Below are 22489 nucleotides of genomic sequence, written 5' to 3'. Positions count from 1 at the left end.
GGAGAATGTGTATAATAATTGTAGCAAATGCGCTATTTAGAATTTACTGTGTTACTGGCCCAGTTCCAAGTACTTTGCATGTATTAACTCACTGAGTGCTCACATCGCTCTCAAGTTCTGTCATTATCTCCATTTTACAGATGAAGAAACCTGGCACAGAGAGGTCAATGAACTTGCCCAGGGTCACACAGCTTGGAAGTGGTGGTACCGGGATTAGCAGTTAGGCATGTGGGTTCCAGGCACTGTGCGTCTAACCACTCCTTTGCTTGATTAAATAGCAGAAAAGCTTTCTTTCAAGGGGAGCATGCTTTCTTCTGTGTTAATGAGCAATGTTGAAAAGATCCAGGACATGGGCCACAGTTGGGGGCAGAAATGGGAGACAACTCCCCAGCACTACCACCACCAGCACAAGACCTCTACAGGGTAAAGGGAAAGAATGAATATTCTTTAAAACAGATTGTTTCCTCTGTGACAGTCACCAGCTTTATAAATTCTTTTTTTTTTTTTTTTAAAGATTTTATTTATTTATTTGACAGAGAGAGACACAGTGAGAGAGGGAACACAAGCAGGGGGAGTGGGAGAGGGAGAAGCAGGCTTCCCGCGGAGCAGGGAGCCCGATGCGGGGCTCGATCCCAGGACCCTGGGATCATGACCTGAGCCGAAGGCAGACGCCCAATGACTGAGCCACCCAGGCACCCCAGCTTTATAAATTCTTTAACATATTGTTCCAAACAGCCTGCACTTCTGAGGTAATTGATAGCATGCCTTTCATTATTAGTTTAATTTTCAGTAATTTGTGCTAGTCTCTAAGTTCTGATAATAATAATAATGAATTAATATTGATTCCCTGTTTTCTATATGCTTCTATATCTGAAGCGCTTTGTCTAGACTTGTGCAGTAGGCACAATTATCGGCATCCCATTTTACAGATGAGGAACAGAGGCATGGAGCTTAAGAGCTGTGAGTGGTAGATCCGGGATCCAGGCAGTCTGGATCTACAGCAGCTCCCATGGTTCCTGGTAGGTCTGAATGCACACCTAATGAAGGAAGCATAAAGAAAAACATCCTTTAGACTAACTTACTCTACCCAGATGTAGAAGATAGGTTATGGTTTTGCAGTTCTTTGTATACGAGAAATCTGTTCAACTTTCTTTCTTTCTTTTTAAACCTATGCCAATCTGCCTGTGTGTTTAGGAATCGAAGGAAAGTGAAAAGTTTATAACACATTGGAGCAATTAGACTTTGGTCATATATTTTATAGGGAACATTTTGGATAAACTTATACTTCATCATGAGGAATGAAAGTATTTCATTCCCAGGATAAACCTAGCTAGGCCTGCAAGTCTTACTTCAGCTTATCCTCAAGGCCAGATAATATAGTCCCCTCTTGATGGTAGAGGGTTCTGGGTAGCATTCCTGCTGGGGGTTTGCCAAGAAAAGATATAAAGAAATGAAGTTTGAAGCTGAGATTTGGCTTCTTGCCACCACCTAGTTAACATAGGATTAATATTTTCCTTTTCTACATAAAAAAGTAGTTTTCTAAGGGATCATAAATTTTTAAATAAGAGACTGTGATTTCTGATTTTTTTTTGTATAAATTCAAATTATTGGCTTCAGCTACCATTTCTAAACTCTGCCCTGCTTTGTACTTCCTCGGAACATTCAAACTTCAGAGCCCTTCATCTGTGAATTAATCATGTGCGGAGTATATGCAGTTGGAATTCAGCTATAAATATAAATGAAATTGCTCCAGCCATGGCTGGGTTCAAAAAAAACTAGAGTGATTGGGAGTTTTCAGTTAAAAAAAAAAAAAGAGAAATTTTAAGGAAGAAAAAAAGGAGTTAAGTTGAAAGGACCGATTATATATGATACAGTCTTTATGCATGAAAATATTGGGCTTGTATGGTATATATACTTTATTCCTAAGATTCTGCAAGTCAGCTTATAAGCTTTACTGTCAAGGTGGAAAGAACTGAATGGTGTTTACCAGACTGCAGAGTAGCTCTCTCACTCGACCTGAGGACATGTGAAAGGGAGCCGGGGCCATTAATCACTGCAGAGGATGAGCACACAATAGGTTGTAGAGCTTTTCCTGGTATGACTTGGCGGGAAGGTTCACCCAACTGGGGAACTGAGAAAGAGGAGACGGGGAGGGACAGAGATGGATGAACAAACAGCGCGTGCTTGCCCAAGAGCACATACCTTAGACTATGTTTTCCTCCCAGAAAAGTCTGTGGTCTGAATAGCTGAAAGGCACTTGCATGTACTATGGAATTCTCATCAGATCTAGCTGAAATGTCTTCCTTGATGATGAGGGAGTGGAAAGAATTGGAATCTGAGGTTGCAGTTCTGAGCATCAGTCTAGGTTGTAACACTCACTAGCTCTGGGGCTCCAGCAAGTTACCTAATGCTTTCTGCCGTTCGACTCCTTCATGTCTAAGACAAGAACCACCCCTTTTAAAGTTGCTGTGTCTCCACAGTGGAGATCAGCTGCTTTAATTCCAGACGTATATTGAATTCTTGCTTGCTATGTACTGTGATGCTGTATGAAGGGCTAAGGATACAAGGAACACTTACTTCCCTGTAACTGGAAATAAATAAGTCTTGGGGATGAAAAGTACAGCGTAGGGAATATGGTCAATAATATTGTAATAACTTTGTGTGGTAATGGATGGTGACCACACTTATCATGGTGAGCATTTTGCAATGTATATAATTGTTGAATCACCATGGCGTACACTTGAAACTATGTAGTAGTATATGTCAACTATACTTCCATAAGAAAAAACTTTAAATAATAAAGTAACATTTATTAATTTAGGCACTAAAAAAAGAAAGTGACTTAAGGAATTTATCTTCGACTAAGGAAGATAGACTAGGGAGCAATAAGAGGATACTGTGAGAAATAAAACAATAGAAATATGTTGAGAGGGCAGGGTTAGGGTCGGACAAAGCTGAGTAAGCCTGTAAGGCGTACTAACTCGGGCTGCAAATATACTAAACATTGGCTGCATCCCCCCCTCTCTCAGCATGGATCTAAGAGTCAACAAAGACTCACAGAGAGGGTCTGAGCACAATATTGGTTTCTGAATCAGAGTTCACTCAGGTGGGTATCAGAAAGAAAGCTTGGCATGAGCCATGGCCCTGGGACAATCAGAATGGAATGACTGGGTTGTCTCGCTGAAGCAAAGAGTCTGATGGGGGACACTTGATTGCCTTTCGAGGATCATGGGCTCCATCCTGGGGACCGTGAGCAGGGGAGAGACAGAGGCAGATGGAGCCCAGGACCCATTGCTTGGCAAAAAGGAGATCAATCCCCAGGGGGGCTGCATATCTCTTATTGTGCACTATTCAGGAGTGATTTTTCTCTTTTAGTTTTTCAGTTTTTCTTGTATATCAGCTGTATTGAGATATAACTCACGTATCATATAATTCACCTATTTAAAGTACACCATTATTTGGTTTTTACTATATTCATTGATCTGGACAACCATAACCACAATCCAATTTTAGAATACTTTTTTACCCCCAAAAGAAAGCCCATTGCCATTAGCAGTCACTTTCCTTACTTCCTTCCCCCAGCCCCTGACAACCACTAATCTACTTTCTGTCTCTATGGCTCTGTCTATTCTGAATATTTCATACATGGAATTACGCTACATGTGGGCTTTTATAACTGACTTCTTTCACTGAGCATAATGTCTTCAAGGTTCACCCATGTTATACTATGCATCAGTGCTACATTCCTTTTTATGACCAAATATTATTCCATTATGTGGCTACGCCCCATTCTATTGATCTACTCCTCAAGTGTTGGATATTTGGGTGTTTCCACTTTTGGCTATTATGAATAACACTATTACAAATACCCATGTACAAGTTTGTGTGTAGACATATGTTTCCATTTCTCTTGCGTAGATGATAGTAGTGGTATACTGAATTAATATGGTGATTCTATTTTTTTTTTAAGAGAGAGAGAGCATGTGTGCAAGCATGAGTGGGGGAGGGGGAGGGGCAGAGGGAGAGAGAGGAGGGAGAATCTTAAGCAGGCCCCACACCCAGTGTGGAGCCCAGTGCGGGGCTCGATCTCACAACCCCGAGATCATGGCCTGAGCTGAAATCAAGAGTTGGCCACTTAACCGACTGAGCCACACAGGCGCCCCATGGTGATTCTATTTTTAATCTTTTGAAATCCTTTTCTAACGTGATTGCACCATTTTCCCCTTTTTTTCTTAATGCCTGATATCTTTTCTATTATTTGTAACCATGCGAACTGGGGAAGAGAACCAGAGGAAGGAGATACAGCTCAAATTCAGTCTTGTTTTCACTTGATAGTCCAGGGAATGGGTGAGCTATTATTGGGATGGTGCTGCATAACAATCTAAAATCTCAGTGGCATACAATGACAAATATTTATTTCTTGCTCTACAAATCAGCTGTAACTCTGATGGCTTCTGCTAGGATTGATAGAGTTTGGCTGTAGTCTGTAGGTCAGATTCATTCAGGGGCTAATGGCCACTCAGTTCATATTCTTATTATGGCAGATGACAGAGATATAGGAGGGCATGTCAAGCCACTAATACTCCTTTGACCAAAACAAGTCGCACAGATAAGCCCAAAAGTCAATGGTTTAGGGAAGTTTGCTCTCCCTATTTTTTTTCTGGAAAGTTCTGCAGTGTCACATGGCAAAGTGTGTGTTTATATAATTCTCTTAAAAGGATGGAGTAAAGTGTTGGGAAGAATGATCTGATGATGAAGAATGATCCACAGTCAGTATGCAATTTACAATACTCTAAAACTGAGTTTTTCTAAGTCAAAATGGTAAGCGGGGAAATAGAAAAGGAAGAGAAATTTTTAAATTATGGCCTATTTAAAAAAAATTAAAATGTGAGAAAGTCATAGTAACTTAGAAGCTGTTCTTTGGAGATGTGCTTTCATGAAAAGGTGAAGATGTTTGTAATTAGCCCATTGATTTTTACATGCTCCATTTTAATGATCAAGGAGTCCTCAAATACTTGGTTACTTCATAGAATAATGAAATTTGTGGGTGAAAAGAGTCTTAAGGGACATCTTATTTTGTCTGTTGACTCACTAAAAAGTGCTGAAAGAAACCCTGGGCTCCAGAGTGGATGATACCCACTTCCTGAGGCAACTTGGTCCTCTGTAAGCCACCCCAGGTGATTCTCATAATTACTTACATTCTACTTATTTTCAAGACAGCCCTTGAAGTAGATGCTATTATCATCCCATTGTACAAACAAGGCAACAGACTTAGGAAGATCAAGGTCAAAGTCACAGCTATGGAATGGCATGTCAGGGATTTAAGCTTGGGACTCCAAAGCACACAGATCAGCCACAACCCCAGATGTTTCTGGAGAGAAAACGTCCTGCTTCTGTTGGTTCTGAATCTGCCTCTCTTAACCAGATTATTATTATTATTATTATTTTATTCATTTATCTTAGCTTTTCGTTATTTATTTTTAAGTAGGTAAAACATTCCTCCTATAATCTGGCTTATACTTTGAATCTGCCTTACCGATCCTTTCTTTATTCATCACAGTTATTATAAAAAAAAAAGCCTAAACTGCCATGTGAATTCACTTAGGTTTTGAATTGCTGCAGTCTGAATTGTTGGGGTTTAACCTACTGCCTACAAGATTTTGTACTTTATCAACAGGCTTCAGTTGTCCCTCTTTCTCCCCTTTTGCCAGAGCCTAAATGGAACACAGGTGACACGTCGAGCAGGAAGTTGTTTTATTTCGACATTAGTAAGGAATTTTCTTTTTCCAGATTAAGTGCTTGTTCTTGTGTCTTTATATCATTGGGTCCCTGGGAGGAAATGGGATTATCGGAAGGTGGCCAGAATGGTAACAGAGTGATGGTGGGAAGGGAAGAAGGAAAAAGCAAGGATGTACGGAAGGTTAATTGGCCTGAATATCCGGTATGGAAGGTGAATAGAAAAGAGAGAGTTAATAAGAGACGACTATTGGGATCGAAAGGTGGAATTATGAAAGAGAGGAGTTTTATTAGAAAGTCTAAGACAGAAACTGGTTTGTGTGAAGTACCTAATGATGAGGTTGGTAGTGAAAAATGGGTATCTTGCTGGAGGTAGGAGCTAATGACATCAGATCAGCCGTTCCTTAAGGAAACACTTGGAGCTTGGAATAAACTATTGAAGCCCAGACACCATTCATTTGTGTCTCTACATTGGTTGGCATTCAGTATTCAAAGAAATTCTGTCAAAAATCAGAATTTGCCAAAATGGCAGCTATAAATCTCCCGTGAACTCTCTCTCTCCTCTTAGATGTAAACAGTACTTATTCAAATGGGGCTGCCATATTCGATGACATCCCAAAGAGATGAACTTCGTCAGACTGTAGACAGCTGTGCTACGAAAGTGTTCATAAACTGTGTGTGAGCAATTGACAAGTTGACAAAACTTTGACAAACAACAATTACTCAAAAAGGCAGCACTTGGAGAAGTTGTTTGTTGTTTAAGAGATACCAAAGAAACAGGAAGAACAAGTCAGAGTGCTATTTTTGCCATTGCACTCAAACATTATTTCTCAGAATGCATTTCAAGACTCTCTCTGTAAGAAAAAGTCAGTAAATTAAATAATATACTATAATACAAAATTCATTCTTTACACTATATTTGTGAGATGCACTGAATTACCGGATAGCTTTTTTTAATATCACTAATTACTCTCCACCAAAGACCAAAATGTAGAAGTTATTTAAAAATGTCTACATGCAAATACAAAATATCTTAAAGTGCTTAAGACATAAAGTGTATCTTATTAGCTTGAAATGATTACTATATTTTCAGCCACGATCTTCACACTGATTTTGAGTATGGAAAATACAAAGGAATCAAGGTTTTAGCACCATTTCACAGTAATGCTAATACGATAATAATGCTAATAGTAATAATAATAATATCAAGTAACATTTAGGTCTTATTTTGTGACAATTAGCCATGCTAAATATTTTTCTTGTGTTGTCTTAACAACTTCTTGATACCTCTCTACGAAAAAGGAAATTTGTCAACCTTTTTTATAAATCAGGAATCTGAATCTCGAAGCAGTTATGTTACTTTTCCAAGATCATACGGCTAGCAACCAGTGGAATGAGGATTTGAACTAAGTTATGTCTGAATCCTTGCCCTGGGCTTTGTTGTAATTAGCACATATGGAGTCTCCATGGGAATCAGGAAAAAGTGCCTCTCCCTCAAGATACTTTTATCCCCATCTGTTAGAAAGTTGTTATAACAAACTGATTGTGTAGACCAAGACAGCCTACTGCCATCTACCGGAACAATTGTTGTAATAAATATACAAATCTATGATGTCCATGGTGCAAAAGGTATTCCCATAGAGGTGGTTCCACCAGCACCAAAGGTGGAGTTCCAGGATCTTAAACAACTCTCCGGTTCAGGCAGGAGAACATTTTTTTATTCCCTAGGAAAAATAAAGAAGAGGAAGTTCTCTCATGTGCCCCCACTCCCCCTGGTTTTTACCTTTTTAGTCCATCTTAAGCCTTCATGAAAGCAGGGCATTAGTCTTGATACTAATTATCTGTCTGTTTATTCAACATCTATTCACTCATGGGGATGTAATGAATAGTAAGAGAGAATGTTTCCAGGAGCACACAGTCTAGGTGGGGCAATAATTAAACACATAATGACAATACAGAATAAAGGCCCATCAGTTTCCTTACGAGAACCACCTCTAAGTGGTTGGTCATGGCCACCTGAAGGAGAGTCATTGGCAGTGAGGAGAAAATGGACCTTGAATCTGTGTTCTTGAAAAATAAACTCTTAATGGATTATTATTAGTTCAGCAATGACACTATTTTATTCCTTAGTGTATTTTATTAGATTTTATTTTTAATTTTCAAATTTATCTCCTTCTAGTATTTTTTCATCCTGTCTCTAAGTTTTTGGCTTGCTGAATTCATGCTCTTGTCAAATTGTTCTATATCATGAAGATTTTGTGGGACATTTCCTGTTTTTTCATTTATTTTTTTTCTTAGAAATGGGGTGCTGTGCTTTTATCTTCTGTGTTCTTTTTTTTCCTTTTCTTTTTTAAAACATTATTTTCCTGTAACATATTCCTATAATTACTATGTAGTTCATTGTCATAATAATCACAGTAGGAAGTTCAGACTCCTAGATGGCCTGATATTGTAGGCATGACCCCTTTGCTTTCTCCTATACTATCTGAAACTGCTTTGATTTCCCCTCTAAGAGATTCTCTCTTCTAAGGCAATGATTTCCGGGAGATGAGACCAGCTTTGGAAGTCATGCTGTGTTTCACCTCTCCACTCCGTGCCAGAATGCCTATTTTTTTCCTTGGCTACTAGTTCTGAAATTCCATTACACTAAGTCACTCTCCTTTACTTCTTTGATTACTCTGAGTAACTGTGGGGTGTTTTTGTTTTTGCTGTTATTTACTTCTCTTTGTTAATATAATTTCATATTAAGGCCTGCCCTATTCCCCATCCCCACCTCTCTGACTTTTCTTTCTATGTGATTGTGTGTGTCCTTTTGGTTTCTAAACCACCTGCTTTCCCAATAGTTACCCCACGACCCTGGGCTTTCATACTACAAACCTTATATTTTCTTCATTTCTTATTGAACATGATTTCTTCTGCATACATTCCTTTTCTGTTCCTTTCATTGATACTAAACAATAAGCCCCCCCTTTTTTTCTATAAGGTCAGTATAACTCTTTTTTTTTTTTTTAAAGATTTTATTTATTTATTTGACAGAGAGAGACACAGCGAGAGAGGGAACACAAGCAGGGGGAGTGGGAGAGGGAGAAGCAGGCTTCCCGCTGAGCAGGGAGCTGGATGCGGGGCTCGATCCCAGGACCCCGGGATCATGACCTGAGCCGAAGGCAGACGCTTAACGACTGAGCCACCCAGGCGCCCAAGCCCCTTTATTGGAAAGCTATTGGCCACTGTAGATACTCCTCAGATACCAACTTCCTGTTTCCCACCTGTCATCTCCTGAAATGAAGTCTGCTTCTCTCACAGTGCCCTTCCTGTTTCTTTCCCTTACAATGCTGTTCACGCCTCAGAGAAATGTCATCGTCCACTTCTCTACCTCCAGCTCCCTGAGTCAAACCAAATTCAAAACGTGTGCACGCTCACATACACACAGGCACACGTGAGCGCGCACACACACACACACACACACACACTTTGTTACCTGTCTGATGCTGAGAACTAAAGCCAGGCTGAATCTGCCGGGAGAACAGTGAAACATTAGTTTGCTTCACTGCATCACAAAGACAAGAATTCTGAGCCTCGAGCGAAAATGGGCCTAACTTAAATGATAAGTGTCATCAAGAAATCATGGTTTCATTTGAACTAAAAATGACAGTATTTCCTAATAAGGACCAGTTCCAAATCTGAATCTTAAGTTAGACACAGATAATAAATAAACAGTTTGTTAGGAGTCCTTTAGAATAGAATTTGCCTTTTCCGGAGAAAAATTTGGAGCAAGCTGATCCGGGTTTGAATCCTGTGTATGTCAGTTACCAACTGTAAGATCTGGGCCAGGGACCACACCTCTCTATCGGTCAGTGTTCTTATACGTAGATCGGGGATAATAGTAATACCCATGGCATAAAACCTGTTGTGAGGATTAAATTAGTTTACAAGTAGCGAGTGGTTTTAATAGTACCTGGTTGGCAGTAAATGGTCCAAAAGTATTAACTGTTACTATTAGTTTCCTTTATCCCACGGATCTGGGAAACAAAGGGAGGATCGGGGTGAGTATACATCTCTAATATTGTCCTGGTGGCATATTTCTTCTCCTTAAAGTCAGGACCATCTCTGAAGCTTCTCTAATGGCCCAACACACTTAGGTGGTCTTATAGTTCAATTAAACTTGTATAATCCATCAACGATTTAGAGAGTTTCTGTTACTGCACTTCCCAGGCTATATTACTATTCTCCATTTACCCCTCTCTTGCTTTACTAGTCTATTAGTTCACCTATTTGTTTATTCTACAAATCATTATTTGCAGACCCACAATGTACCTTGTATTCCTTACAGAATAAAGGGATAAGAAGACTTAGAAGTAGTATATTCTACTTAAGAGAACTACTATAAAAGAAAAGTTTGCAGGGTGCCTGGGTGGCTCAGTGGGTTAAGTATCTGACTCTTGATTTCAGCTCAGGTCATGATCTCAGGGTTGTGAGATGGAGCCCCCATGTGGGGCTCCACACTGGGTGGAGCCTGCTTAAGATTCTCTCTCTCCCTCTGACCCTCCTCCACCCCCTCTCTCCCTCTCTAAAAAAAAAAAAGAAAGAAAGAAAAGAAAAAGTCTGGGATGCTACAAGAATATATAAAACAGGGTGGCACATAGTAGCTGCTTAACAAATGATGAATAGATGATGGATAGATAGTTGGATGGATGAAAAATTGGGAATTAACCACCCTGACAAAGCGAGATACTCTGAAGTCGTTTGGAAGTAGATGGGTAATGGATGAGGTTTGTCATCTTTGTCTTCCCTGGCTGTTTTGCATGACTGTGAGTGCCTTGAAGGCAGAGACCCATCTGCTCACTGCTCCGCATCTCCTGCTTGTTCGTTGCATGGCTAGGTCTCTGGTTACATATTCGTTGAAGGAATAAATTTAAGTGAAATGGGAGCTACATTCAACATTTGAAAAAAAATTCTTTGGTTCCAGCTTCCTCTATACTTATTTGCTTTCATCGTAATTGCTATCCCTTTCTCATTAAAAGATTTGTTTTTGCCAGGTATGTGTTTAGCATGTTATACCTATCTTTGGGTTTTGTTTCATGGCTCTCTCTGAAGCCAAGTCATGCCCATGCCAAATTTCTATAGACCCAATTTAGCACAATTAGCTTTTTAACCTTTAAATTATTTCACATGGCAACAGAAATTTGCGAGTTTTTTTTCCCCCAGACAATGTTAGAAACACTTTGTCTAGAATTAATTCTACATGTAATTATTCAAGAGGAGAAATGTGAAACCAAGTAAAGATTATAATTCTTATTTAGTTTGTTTTCCTCCTTCTGCAAACGTTACCCATTTTTTTTTCAAAGCTCTCAAACTCTTCTCTGAAACTTTATTTCAAAGTTGAAGAAGCCGAGCCTGAGTTCACTGTTGTCTTTTGCATCACGAGGGAATAAAGCATTTAAACGGTATTTTGCAAATTCCAAATGGAAGACGGTCTTCTGCTCCCATAAGTTCCTGTGCTCACTTCTATCACAGAGCACTTGTTTTTGTTTTATTGCAACAATCTTCCCTGATTTCTGTTGAGTACCAGATGATAAGCTTGCATGCAGGGGATGTAAGCTGCCTACCTTTATGCCCTAGAAACAGTGCTTGGCAGGTACAAGTAATTCATTGGATAAATATTTGCCCAATGAATGAATAAATGAAAGAAGATACAGACTCTGTCAGTACAGTGGAAAGGGTTGGCAGAACAGAAGCTGCAAAAGTCAATTTGAAAATAGAGGAAGAGATGGACACATTGGATATCATTTAAGTTGTGCCCATTTCCTTTTCATCTAGAAAATTCTTTAAGTTTTGCTTACAATACTCATTCCTCCCTTTTCGAGGATTCCCTGCTCTCTGAGCAAGCCTGAGCTGTATCTGACTGAATGGGTCAAGGTGACTTCCTGAGCTTTCCTCTCGCTTTGTGCGTTCATTCAGCAAGTATTTGTGAAGCGCTTCCTCCAGGTCCCCTAGTGCTCCTGCACAGAGAACTCTCCTGTGGCAGCGTCCTTTGGCTATAGCAATCCAGCAGGCTGTAATACCCATTACACAGATGAAGCAAATGAAAGCGAAGGATGTTAAATCAAAGAACAGAGCCCTCAGCTTGGCCTAATGTGTTTCTTTCTGCAATGCTGAGCCTTTTAAGATACATTTTCTAGCAGATTCCATTGTTCCCTCCTTTGCGCTCTCATGATGCTTGGGTCATAAAGCCCTTTCCCTCAGTTAGGTTATGATTAGATATGTAACTATTCCTTCCCCGGAGGTTACAAACTCCATTTATATTTGCAAACACACACACACACACACACACACACACCAGGGACTATTTTAAACACTTCATGCATAATAAGTTATGGAATCCTTAGAACCCTATAATCCAATGAGGTGAATGCTGTTAACATTCCATTTTTAAAAAGAGGCAAGGAAGCAGAGATTGGTGAAGTCACTTGCCCAAGGTATGTAGCCAGTAAGTAGCAGTCAGGATGTGAACCCTGGCACCCGGGTCCAGAACCTAGCATGCTCAGCATCCTCTCCTTTGACAGAGGGCACGGCTAGTTCATTTTTTTTTTTTTAAGATTTTATTTATTTGACAGAGAGGGAACACAAGCAGGGGGAGTGGGAGACGGAGAAGCAGGCTTCCCGTGGAGCAGGAAGCCCGATGTGGGGCTCGATCCCAGGACCCTGGGATCATGACCTGAGCCAAAGGCAGACGCTTAACGACTGAGCCACTCAGGCGCCTGGGCCTGGCTAGTTCAATTTTTATCTCAACATCGGCCTTGGCTACTACATCTTGGCCAACTCTCAGTAGGAGAATGGAAGAAGAAAGCTCCACAATTAAGACACTGAAGAATAATTCCTTCTTATGCCCGTGTCCCCACTGTCTTATTCTCAGACTTCCTTCCACAGCCTGTCCTAATGCCCCTATCTTAACTGAGTCCTCCCCCCACTCCATTATACTCTCACTGAGCATCCAGGCTTCTTTTTATCACAATTTGTTACTATACATTCATGTGTGCAATCATCTGCTTATTGTTGAGTAGATTTTAAACTCCCCCAGGACAGATGGGGACCTTCCCTCGATCATGTAGCCAGCGCCGCACCTGCCAGAGAGTAGGCACTCCAGAAATATTTGTGGAATTCATGAATAAAACGTCACAGTGTATCATTTAAGCACCCACATAGTTGCTTCCGTGAGTACCAGCCCTCTTTGAAAAGCCACCCTCTCTATAAGGAAAGGGGATGCAGAAAAAAAATAGCAGCCCAGGAAAAGATTTCCTTAGAGCATTCAAACCTTTCTCACAAAGAATTGGGATTCCTTATGTGAGGTTGAGAAAAACAACCCGGGTTTTTGTGACTAAAACCTCATTCATTTAGCCTCCACAAATGTAGACTCTGTGAATATTTTACCTGGGCTGGGCTGGGCTGGGCTGGGCTGAGGAAAATGTTTCCAAAGCCAGTGATATACTACCACAGGACAATACGAGCTTTTGTTTTCCTACAGCAAAATGATTTTGAGGAATCTTAGCACGGAAATTGCTTGCAATCAGATGGGGGTTTCCGATTTCAATTAAAGCAGATCCAACCCGACTTCTATCTGGAAATTCTTTGTTATCAGGGAGTGCAAATTGCAGAGTAAACTTGAATGCTGTGCAGATAGTGCTTCCTAAAGTCTTAGGGCAATTATATTGCTTTTCCTTCTAAATGGCTTCTAAGCTCTCCTTTGTGCAAATCCTGTTTGAACTGCTTTGACGTATATGAGCTCTAATACACCAAGCTGCTTTGGAGCTTTTTGTTCTTCTTGTTTTAGCTGGCAGATAAATTATAAATTTAAAAAACATGTCATCTCTCTAAAATCATTATATGGCTTAGGTTTCTCACCAACTCAGACTGCCCCCTCTTCTCCCCTCCCCCCTGCACTCCCTTGTCCAAGTGTAAGTGGATTTGCTGTAATAACATGATTCTTCTTATTAACCTCAAAGAATAAAGATGCAGAGATGAAAACAAAGTACATAAATAGAAGTTGTCATACAGCAGGAAAGATCTTCAGGTAAATTACAGAATCTTACTGTCTGGGGATCAGCTTGCCTCCTAAATAATCAGAGCCCTATCAGAAACACAACATTCCTGTAGTCTCCCGCAGCAGACTGATACCAGGGTCGGCTGCCTTCGGCCTTGTGCCTTTTAAGTGTGATCTCTGGGCACCCCGGGGTTCCAGTTTCTTTGGTCTGATGACTTTAGGAGAAGAGAAACAAGTGTAGGCAGGCTGGGGCAGCAGAGAAGGATACAGGTTTGTCTACCTTGGTGTGACATTCCCCAGGGACACAGGCAAACTGGAATCTTGGCTCTGCCTTGGGCATGACCCTAAGCTGCCTTCTTTAGCTCCCTGGGCCTCGGTGTTCTCATCTGTGAAATGGGGATGACATAATCATGACTTTCTGGATTTGACCCTCCACGTAACTCAACTGTGGCTTTAGTAACTTGTGATGGTATTTTATGCTACATCTGCCCACCTATAAAATAATCGTAAACTCTGCAAAAGTTCTAGATGGCTAACCACCTATATGATCATGCTTCTTCTAGTCTTTAGGGACCATTCTCAGTGCGAGCCTCTGCTTGTATGGAACATGTCTGAGAAACTAGGATAAAAAAAAAAATCACCAAAGCCCTCCCTCCCCCAAAAGGGTAAATCCCATGCAGCAAAGCTCTTATATTTCACTCATACTGGAGTCCGTGAGCCCTGATTTGAAACTGTATTTATTCTTTGTACACATTTTCAGAAGGCTTGGTTACCTGGTTTTCTAATTAATGGGGGAGATTAGAAACCGCAAATAAAAGAGAGTGGGGTTGCTACCAAGGGCAATCCAACACAAAAGAGTCAAGTGATGGCATAAAAAAGAAGACACAGAATTGATTTCTTCCCTTTCCTTCCCCTCCCAACACAAGAACTCAAAAGCATAAATGCCACAGTGGCTTGGTATAGATATAAACTTCCCCACATACCTTTCAGTAGCCCTTAAGGTAAGGGTCTGACTGCCTTCTAGCACAATCCATGGATAGCGAATACATAGCTTGCATCCCATCACTTGTTCCACCTGTGTCCAAACAAAGCAGACATCAGAAATCAGTCTTGATACTCTTTTAATTGATGCTTAATACAAGGCATCCTGTACTAGCTCCATATTCTTTCCCAACACAGCACTCAGGCCCTAATTCTTTGAACTGAATCCAGGGGCTGAAATCCATTCCCTATTTCCCTATAAGTGCTGATTGTTTAAAAGGACAAAGACATGGCTAACCACACGTAAGACAGGTTTTCTCTAATGGTGGTGGTGGGGGGTGTGGTAAAAAAGATTAGACTTACTGAAGGTTGAGGAGCATTTTATCAAGTCAGAAAGTTGAGAAAGGCCTTCCCAAGAATTATTTTTCTTGTCCTAAAATCATTAAGAAGACAGAGCATGGTGAACTGATCTGAGGCAAACTCACTGGCTCTCAGTTTGGGGTAGAATCAAGTACTTTGGGCCAGGGCTCCCATAGGAGCCAAAGGCATGGTGAGATTCTGGAGAGATTCTACGTCATATGGCACCCTCCCATGTCTGCGGGACTATTTGGAGCTTTAGAGGCATGAGATAAAGGAATGCCATTTTTCGGGGCGCCTGGGTGGCTCAGTCGTTAAGCGTCTGCCTTCGGCTCAGGTCATGATCCCAGGGTCCTGGGATCGAGCCCCGCATCGGGCTCCCTGCTCCGCGGGAAGCCTGCTTCTCCGTCTCCCACTCCCCCTGCTTGTGTTTCCTCTCTCGCTGTCTCTCGCTCTCTGTCACATAAATAAATAATAATAAAAAGGAATGCCATTTTTCAAGGGCTCTCTGGAACTCACATAATCCTTACAAAACAACATTTTGATGAGTTGAGTCAGAAGCATGCAACTGGTATGTTTCTGATTCACAGAGTTTATGAGGGTTTAGAAGTCAGGGGAAGAGGTGCTAGGCAAGATGCATCATCCAATTTCACTAAACCCAAAACACTTGAAACAGAACTGCTTTTCATTTCCTGGTGTTTAACCCAAAGCTCAGGGACTTTCTGGCCCATTCAGGAACCTTTCTCGTCTTCTCTGGGGTTTTATTACCCATGCACAGATCAGGATGTGTTTCCCTAGGGGTGTACACACTGAGAAGGAGCAGATCAACTCGTAAATGGCTGGTTCATTTCACTTGAGCTTCTTGGCCCTCCATGCCTGCAGTAGCTGGGTGGTCAGGCCAGGCTTCAGAAGGCAGCTTCTCCCACCCCTCAGTGGGATGTGTATTAACTCACTGAAAGGGCCAGAGCATCGAGCCTCTTTGTGCGGCCACATCTTAGGGGCAAAGCATTCAGTCTTCCTACATGGGGTTGCTTTGCCTCCCATGGTCTCCCCTCACATTTATTTATTCATTTCAAAAATATTTTTGACCCCCTCCAGTGTGCATTTGGGATACAGATATACATGCCATAGGCTCTGCCCTCCAGGCACTCAGTTAATAGGGAAGAAAGACATCCATATAGGAAATTATAATAGTGTGATGCATATTACATTAGAAGAAATATTTGGTTTTATGGGAGGCCATAGGTGGCTCCTCTAACCCAGCCTGAGATCCTGGGGTGGGGGCAGATCACCAGATGTCAGTAAGGACTTACTGAAAGAAATGGTCTTTGAACTGGGTTTTGAAGTATATGTAGGAGTTCACCAGAAAGATTATGGATGTGGGAAGGAAGGAAAAAAGGGTGATGGGAGACGATAACAGTCCTGGTGGAAGGTGCTGTGTAGGTAAAGCACTGAGGTCTATGGGAGTATGGGATGCTTGTTATTGTTAGGCAGGCAGTGTTGGCCAGATCATGCAGCACCTTCCATATGCCACACTAAGGGCAATGAAATGGAGACTCCTGAGCTCCAATACTTTGTAGACTCATCACTTCTCAATTTTTGACCTTCCCCTCAGAGCTCAGCAATGGTGGAGAGTAGAAAGGTCAATCTTTGGAATTTTATAACCAACTTCTTTCTGCTCTTTCTTCTCACCTTCCCAGCCCCTAGTCTTGTTGCATTATATCCCACAGTGGACCATCATTGAGATGAGGTTCCCAGATCATTGACTTGCAGCATTATAAAGTAAAGGCGAGTGTCCCAAGGTTACTGTGAAATGTAGAAAGAACCCAACACCCAGGCTATAGTCAACCAAATGGAATCGGTGTATTAGTTAAATGGTGTCATGTAACCAGTTGCCCCAAAATGCGGCAGTTTAAAAAAACATTTTTTATCCCATAGTTTCCATGGTTTAGGAATCTGGTGTGTCTTTGCTGGGTGCCTCTGGATCAATGTCTCTCACAAAGCTGTAATCAAGATGTCAGCTGGGATTGTATTCATCTCAAGACTCAACTGTCAGCTCACTCCTGAGACTGTTAGCAGATTTAGGTCCTTGGTGTCTGCAAACCAGAAACATTCATTCCATAGTGCCCCTCACAACATGGTAACTGGCTTCCCTCAGGATGTGCAAGTAAGACAGGGCAGCCATGTCGGAAGACACGGTCTTTTTGTGACCAAATCCTGAGAGTGATATCCCATCACCTCTATGACGTTCTATGTTATTGCTAGAAGCAAGTCACTAAATCTAGCCCACACCCAAAGGGAAGGGATTACACAGGGGAGTGAATGCTAGAAAGCAAAGATATTTGGGAGCCATCTTAGAAGCTGCCTATCACACTAGGAATCCCACCTCTTTGTCATTTAGCAGTGTGTGAACTTGGCCAAATAATCTAATTGTTCTAAGCCTTGATTTCTCCACCCACAAAATGGAGACAGTCATTGTAAAGGATCTGATACTTAATAAATGGCAGTCAAAAGTAATGATGATGATGATGATGATGATGAATGTTAGTTTTTCTTTCCTTCTTGCTGGAGGTCCTCATGAGCACCTGTAGCAGTGGTCACTTGTATGGAAAGGTAGAATAGGTGGGTGAAGCTAATGCTTTTAACATTCACTACTCATTTTCTACCAAGCTGGAAGAGAATAGAAGCACACTGCACCAGTAGTATGGACAACTGCAATAACCGTGACACACATTTCTAGTACTCTCAATAAGGAGTTACTTTCCAGAAGCTTCCAGCACATAAAGTAGGGAGTGCAAAGTGGAATTATGGTGTGGTAGGCATGACACTGAAGAGAATAGTTCTTCAGTCACTGGCCTCTCAGTGTGACTCATGGATTGTGTTCACTGCCAAGGAGTCCTGACTACGCATACACAGCCAACAGGGAAGAGGTTGAAGAGCGGGTGCTTTTTCATATAGCCTCCCCAGGAGGATTTCTTTAAATAGAAGCAGGAGCAGCCTTTAATATGGCCATGATGCAAGCCCTCTGTGCTCAGCCTCACACAGTGCTGGAGAATCCTGTCTGGGGCGCCTGGGTGGTACAGTTGGTTAAGTGCCCGACTCTTGATTTCGGCTCAGGTCGTGATCACAGGACCGTGGGATCAAGCCCCTTGTTAAGCTCTGTGCTCAGCATGGAGTCTGCTTGTCTCTCTCCCTCCACCTGCTCTCTCTCTCTCTCAGTCTCTAAAAGAAAGAGAGAATGAAAGATCTTTAAAAAAAAAGAGAGAGAAGGAATCCTGTCTCTAGCCTCCCTTTATGGCATCTGAAGGGATTCGTTCGCTGCAGCACTTCCATTCAGGTGTTAGCATGCCTTCAGAGAAGAGAGCAGGAGAAGTTTTCTCCTGATTCTCATGTGTGTTAAGTACAAGGTTAGCTGACCTTCCCTGAGAGTCACTCTAAGGAGGACATTACCCAAGCTATTTGTCTAAAACTCACAACAGCCATTTGAAGGAAGGACTCTTGTCATTCTATTTTATAGGTGACAAAATGAGACACGGTGAAGATAAGCCACTTGCACAAGCTCTCACATTTAGTCAATGAAAACATGTTTGTGATGATTTGCAATGAGATGAAACTTTGGCCAGAGCACTGACTACTGAAAAAGGGTACAAGTTGTACTTCCCTGACTTTTCTAAGGACCTGGTTAGGTTTCAAGTGGGATAGGGGTGTAGAGTCAGTAGGATTTAGGACTAAGGTCTTTTCAAAGCTGTCCACATATGCTGCTCACTCATGACCAATTTCATACTCTAGGCTTCCCGATGACACGTCTCCCAGGGCAGTACACTGAGAGTGAGTACGACAATCTCTAGCCTTGCTCTACTGTCAAACAGTGAGAGAAAGAATAAGATGCAGCAAATGAAACCCAGGGGTTAGATTGGTAATGAAGGTCCAAAATCACCTGCTCTAGGGAGTCCAGGAACTGATATGTATTCCAACTAGAATGCAGTGATTTGGAATAGTGGATGGGGATAATAGAACATGAGGTATTCTGGCTGCTTTGTGACTCTGGACAGGCCACTTACCTTTAAGCCTCACCTCCCTCATTTGTACAAATGAGTTCATAGTGGTTCCTACCTCATAAGGTTGTGCTGGCAACAAGGTAAGATAATACACAAAAGCTTGGTTCAAAAATGCAATGTTCTGCTCACCCCCTGGGGGCCTTTCAGCATTTCAGTGCTCTGTCCTATGTCAACTGAGACTAGAATGACAGTGTTGGACAAGATGGTCTTCACAGACCCTTCTTGTTGAGCCATTCTGTGATTCGAGAGCAGAGCAGCCGAGAATGACGGGTGCATGTAGACATTGCAGGAAGCAGGAGTGACTTGCTTTCCGAAGAAGCTTCGAGGCATCTGTCACAATAAAGGATGCTATCACTGGGTAAAGAGCATGCCTGGATCAAGAAGTGCTTCTCTTTGCTAAAAGAAGCCATGGAAACTGGCAGGCTTCAGGACTGTGGTTAATAGTTTGTGAGTTTTCAGGGTGGCTCAGACTGCTTCCCACATGAAAACCACCCCCAGTATTCAGAAAACTGTACTGCACAAAAACTTTATTGCTTTTGTGTTTTTCCCAATTGAGAAGCTGTTATATTCATGGACGAGAGCTCAGTGGGCATCAGAAATCCCAGCCTCTGGGTCTACCTCAGTCATCCACTAGATACATATCTAGTCTACTCTGTGCCTGGTACTGCGGGGCTACAGCAGTGAGACAGAGGGTTGTAGTCCTACCTTCAGAAAGTTTACAGTCTCATGGGGATCAAGTACACAGTTCAATCCAGTGTAAGACATGCTCTGTTGCTGGAGAGCAGAGAGAATGGCAGAAACACTGCTAAGAGACATTTGCCCCAAATTACCTGGAGGCGGTTCTTAAAGGATAAATTCACCAGAGGAAGGTAGTGGCATTCCAAGCAGGTGGAAACTCATGAACTAAGATGTGGAGTAAAGTAAAGCTATGGGGTTCGAGAAGCTATCAGAAGTTCCAGGCATTTAGAAACAAGAGCATGTGTCTGTCTGTGAAGGGGGGTGGGCGGTAGGGACACAGAGAGAAGCAGAGAAGAATGAGGAGAAACAGAGAGGCAGGCAAGTAGCAAGCAATAAGGTGGAAGAGGTAAGCAGGGACCAACCAAGGCAAGAAAGATCCTTACAAATCATATTCAAGAGTCTGGACTTCCATCTTGAAGGCAATGGGGTCTCCATCGAAAGATTTCAGAGACACTGACCTTGGCTGGATACTTTTGGCAGATGGTTAGACTAGATGATCTTTAAGGTCCCTGCATATTTAACACATCCCAAACAGATACTGTTGTATTCCCTTCGAAATGTTCTCCAGAGAAAGAAATTATTTATTTTTTTTAAATAGCCAATTGCATTTTTGTAGCCTTTATTCACGTAATGTGTCAATCTAGCATTGTTTGTCTACCGTGTGGCTGACACCATACTGGGTGTAGTGGGGATTCCACTGTGCGCAAAGTTAAAGGAGACTGCCAGAGACTCATAATTGTCCTGCACAATAAAAAGGGATGGCAAAAGATAGATTATTGACTGACTGATTGATTGATTGATTTTGGAGTCAGGTGTTCTAGATGTGTGACCTTGATCTGTCTGAGCCTCAGTGACTGTATCTATAAAATTCGGATAATAATAATACTACCCTCTCAAGTCATTGAGAGCGTTGGAGGAGATAGTACAGGCGAAAAACTTAATCTAATGACTGGCACATGATAAGAACTTACATGTAGCTAGCTGTTAGCAACATTCTCAGTAGTAGTAATATTGGTAGTGGTTATATTGGTACCTTCTGAAATTGGCAGAAAGAGTTTATTGTAACAACAGCGAGAGGCTGTTACTACTATCATATTACCAGTTGCGAGAAACTCTCTTATATTTGGGCACCTGAAATTCAAAATCATGACAATTTGGCTTAGTTATGAAATTCTTTTCCCCATGGGACCAAAACCAGTTTGCTTCATGAATGAATAATAGAAAGTCTGGAGATGGCAGAGGAGATGGGGGTTAGGGGTGTGGCTGTGAAACTCTTTAAAGTACAACTATGTATATATTTCAAGTACTTTAAGCTGCTTCCAAGGCATGTATGCCATAAGATCATTATAAATGTAGCCATATTGGTTTATTCAAGTACCTCCCCAAGTACCAGTTAAATTGGTAGCACTTGATAGTCATTGATTGCAAAGAGCATGTTTGAAAGCAGTAAAATAGCATTTCTCTGCAGAACATCTTGTCCTTTCTGGTTATTTCGCAGGACCTCTCTTCACCCTTGCTTTCCTCCAGTTATTCTCAATGAGTGTAATTTTACTAAGTTCATAGCAGTCACCACTTATTTATTTATTCAACAAGTAGTTATTGAGTGCTGCTCTGTCCAGGATGCTGGCTGGGTGCTGGAGATTGAGGAACTATCAAAAAGACAAAGGTCCTCCCTCTTGCAACTGACATCCTAGTCATAGGTTTGGCTTTGGGGTGGAGCAGTGATAATCTTTTGGAGTAGTTTAGAAGTATCTAGAGGTACTTACAGAAAAATAAATATGATAAAATGAGGCATCAGTAGAGTGATAAGTTCGTCAGAATTAGGCCATTATAAAGGATGCCAGACCTTAGGACGAAGCTTTTTTATGACTGTTTTTGTAGAGGTTTTCACTGAAATTACACAAATTACTCTTACTGCACATAGAGATTTACATGTCTTCCCCATTAACGCATGCTCTCACCCCACCCTAGATCCACAGAATTCCTTCTCAGTTCCTCAGTAATTTGATACAAATATTAACAGAGAAAACTAAGTTGTACTGGGCTGTTAACAAAAAAAAAAAAAAAAAAAAAAAGAGGTCATAGAAATTTGAAGCTGAGAAATATTTAAATCTGGATCTGCTCCTGCCTTGCTCAAACTCGTTAACAACTTGTGTCTGCAGAGTAAAAGGTGAACCCTAAAGCTTTCGTTCAAAACTGTCGTATGAAGTTAGCCAATAGCTATTGTTCTTTTTGGTATTTTCGCTTTAATCCCCAAGGCCTCCTGAAGACAGAGGCTTTGGTGCGGAGGGAACATCATACAAAAGCCATCGCCCTAACTTGAGGCACTGGTTCATGTCAGTGATGTGTGATTTGTACCCATCCTGGCTTTCCTTTTTAAGCATATGGCTCTTTCATGTGTGTCATTCAACCAATACTCATTGAATGCCTCCTGCGTGCCAGACATTTGTACTTTTTGTTTTTATCTTTATTTGTTCCCCCTTGAACTGTATAATCTAATCTGTGATTTCTCTGAGTCTAAATAAGCATTCACTGTTGGTTCTCCAACTGGTCCTGGCCCATTCATCTAGAAAATCAAAGT

The 22489-nt window shown here is 41.5% G+C and overlaps 1 protein-coding gene and 1 long non-coding RNA gene across 12 annotated transcripts in view; one reads left to right on the top strand and one right to left on the bottom strand.

Annotated features, from left to right (window-relative positions):
• Positions 1 to 22489, top strand: part of LDB2 (LIM domain binding 2) — a 388815-nt gene that overhangs the window by 260049 nt on the left and 106277 nt on the right. The window lies entirely within an intron of this gene.
• On the bottom strand, positions 576 to 15238 carry LOC135363574 (uncharacterized). Its single transcript, XR_010409311.1, has 3 exons — positions 15119 to 15238; positions 14758 to 14849; positions 576 to 1037 (listed from the first exon to the last, which is right to left on the bottom strand). It is a non-coding gene; the product is annotated as an uncharacterized LOC135363574 (long non-coding RNA).

Source organism: Mirounga angustirostris, unplaced genomic scaffold, assembly GCF_029215605.1.
Source record: "Mirounga angustirostris isolate CCGP_5_RB_7025 unplaced genomic scaffold, mMirAng1.0.hap1 SCAF_2, whole genome shotgun sequence".
Classification (NCBI taxonomy): domain Eukaryota; kingdom Metazoa; phylum Chordata; class Mammalia; order Carnivora; family Phocidae; genus Mirounga; species Mirounga angustirostris.
This window is presented reverse-complemented; position numbering and strand designations above follow the sequence as displayed.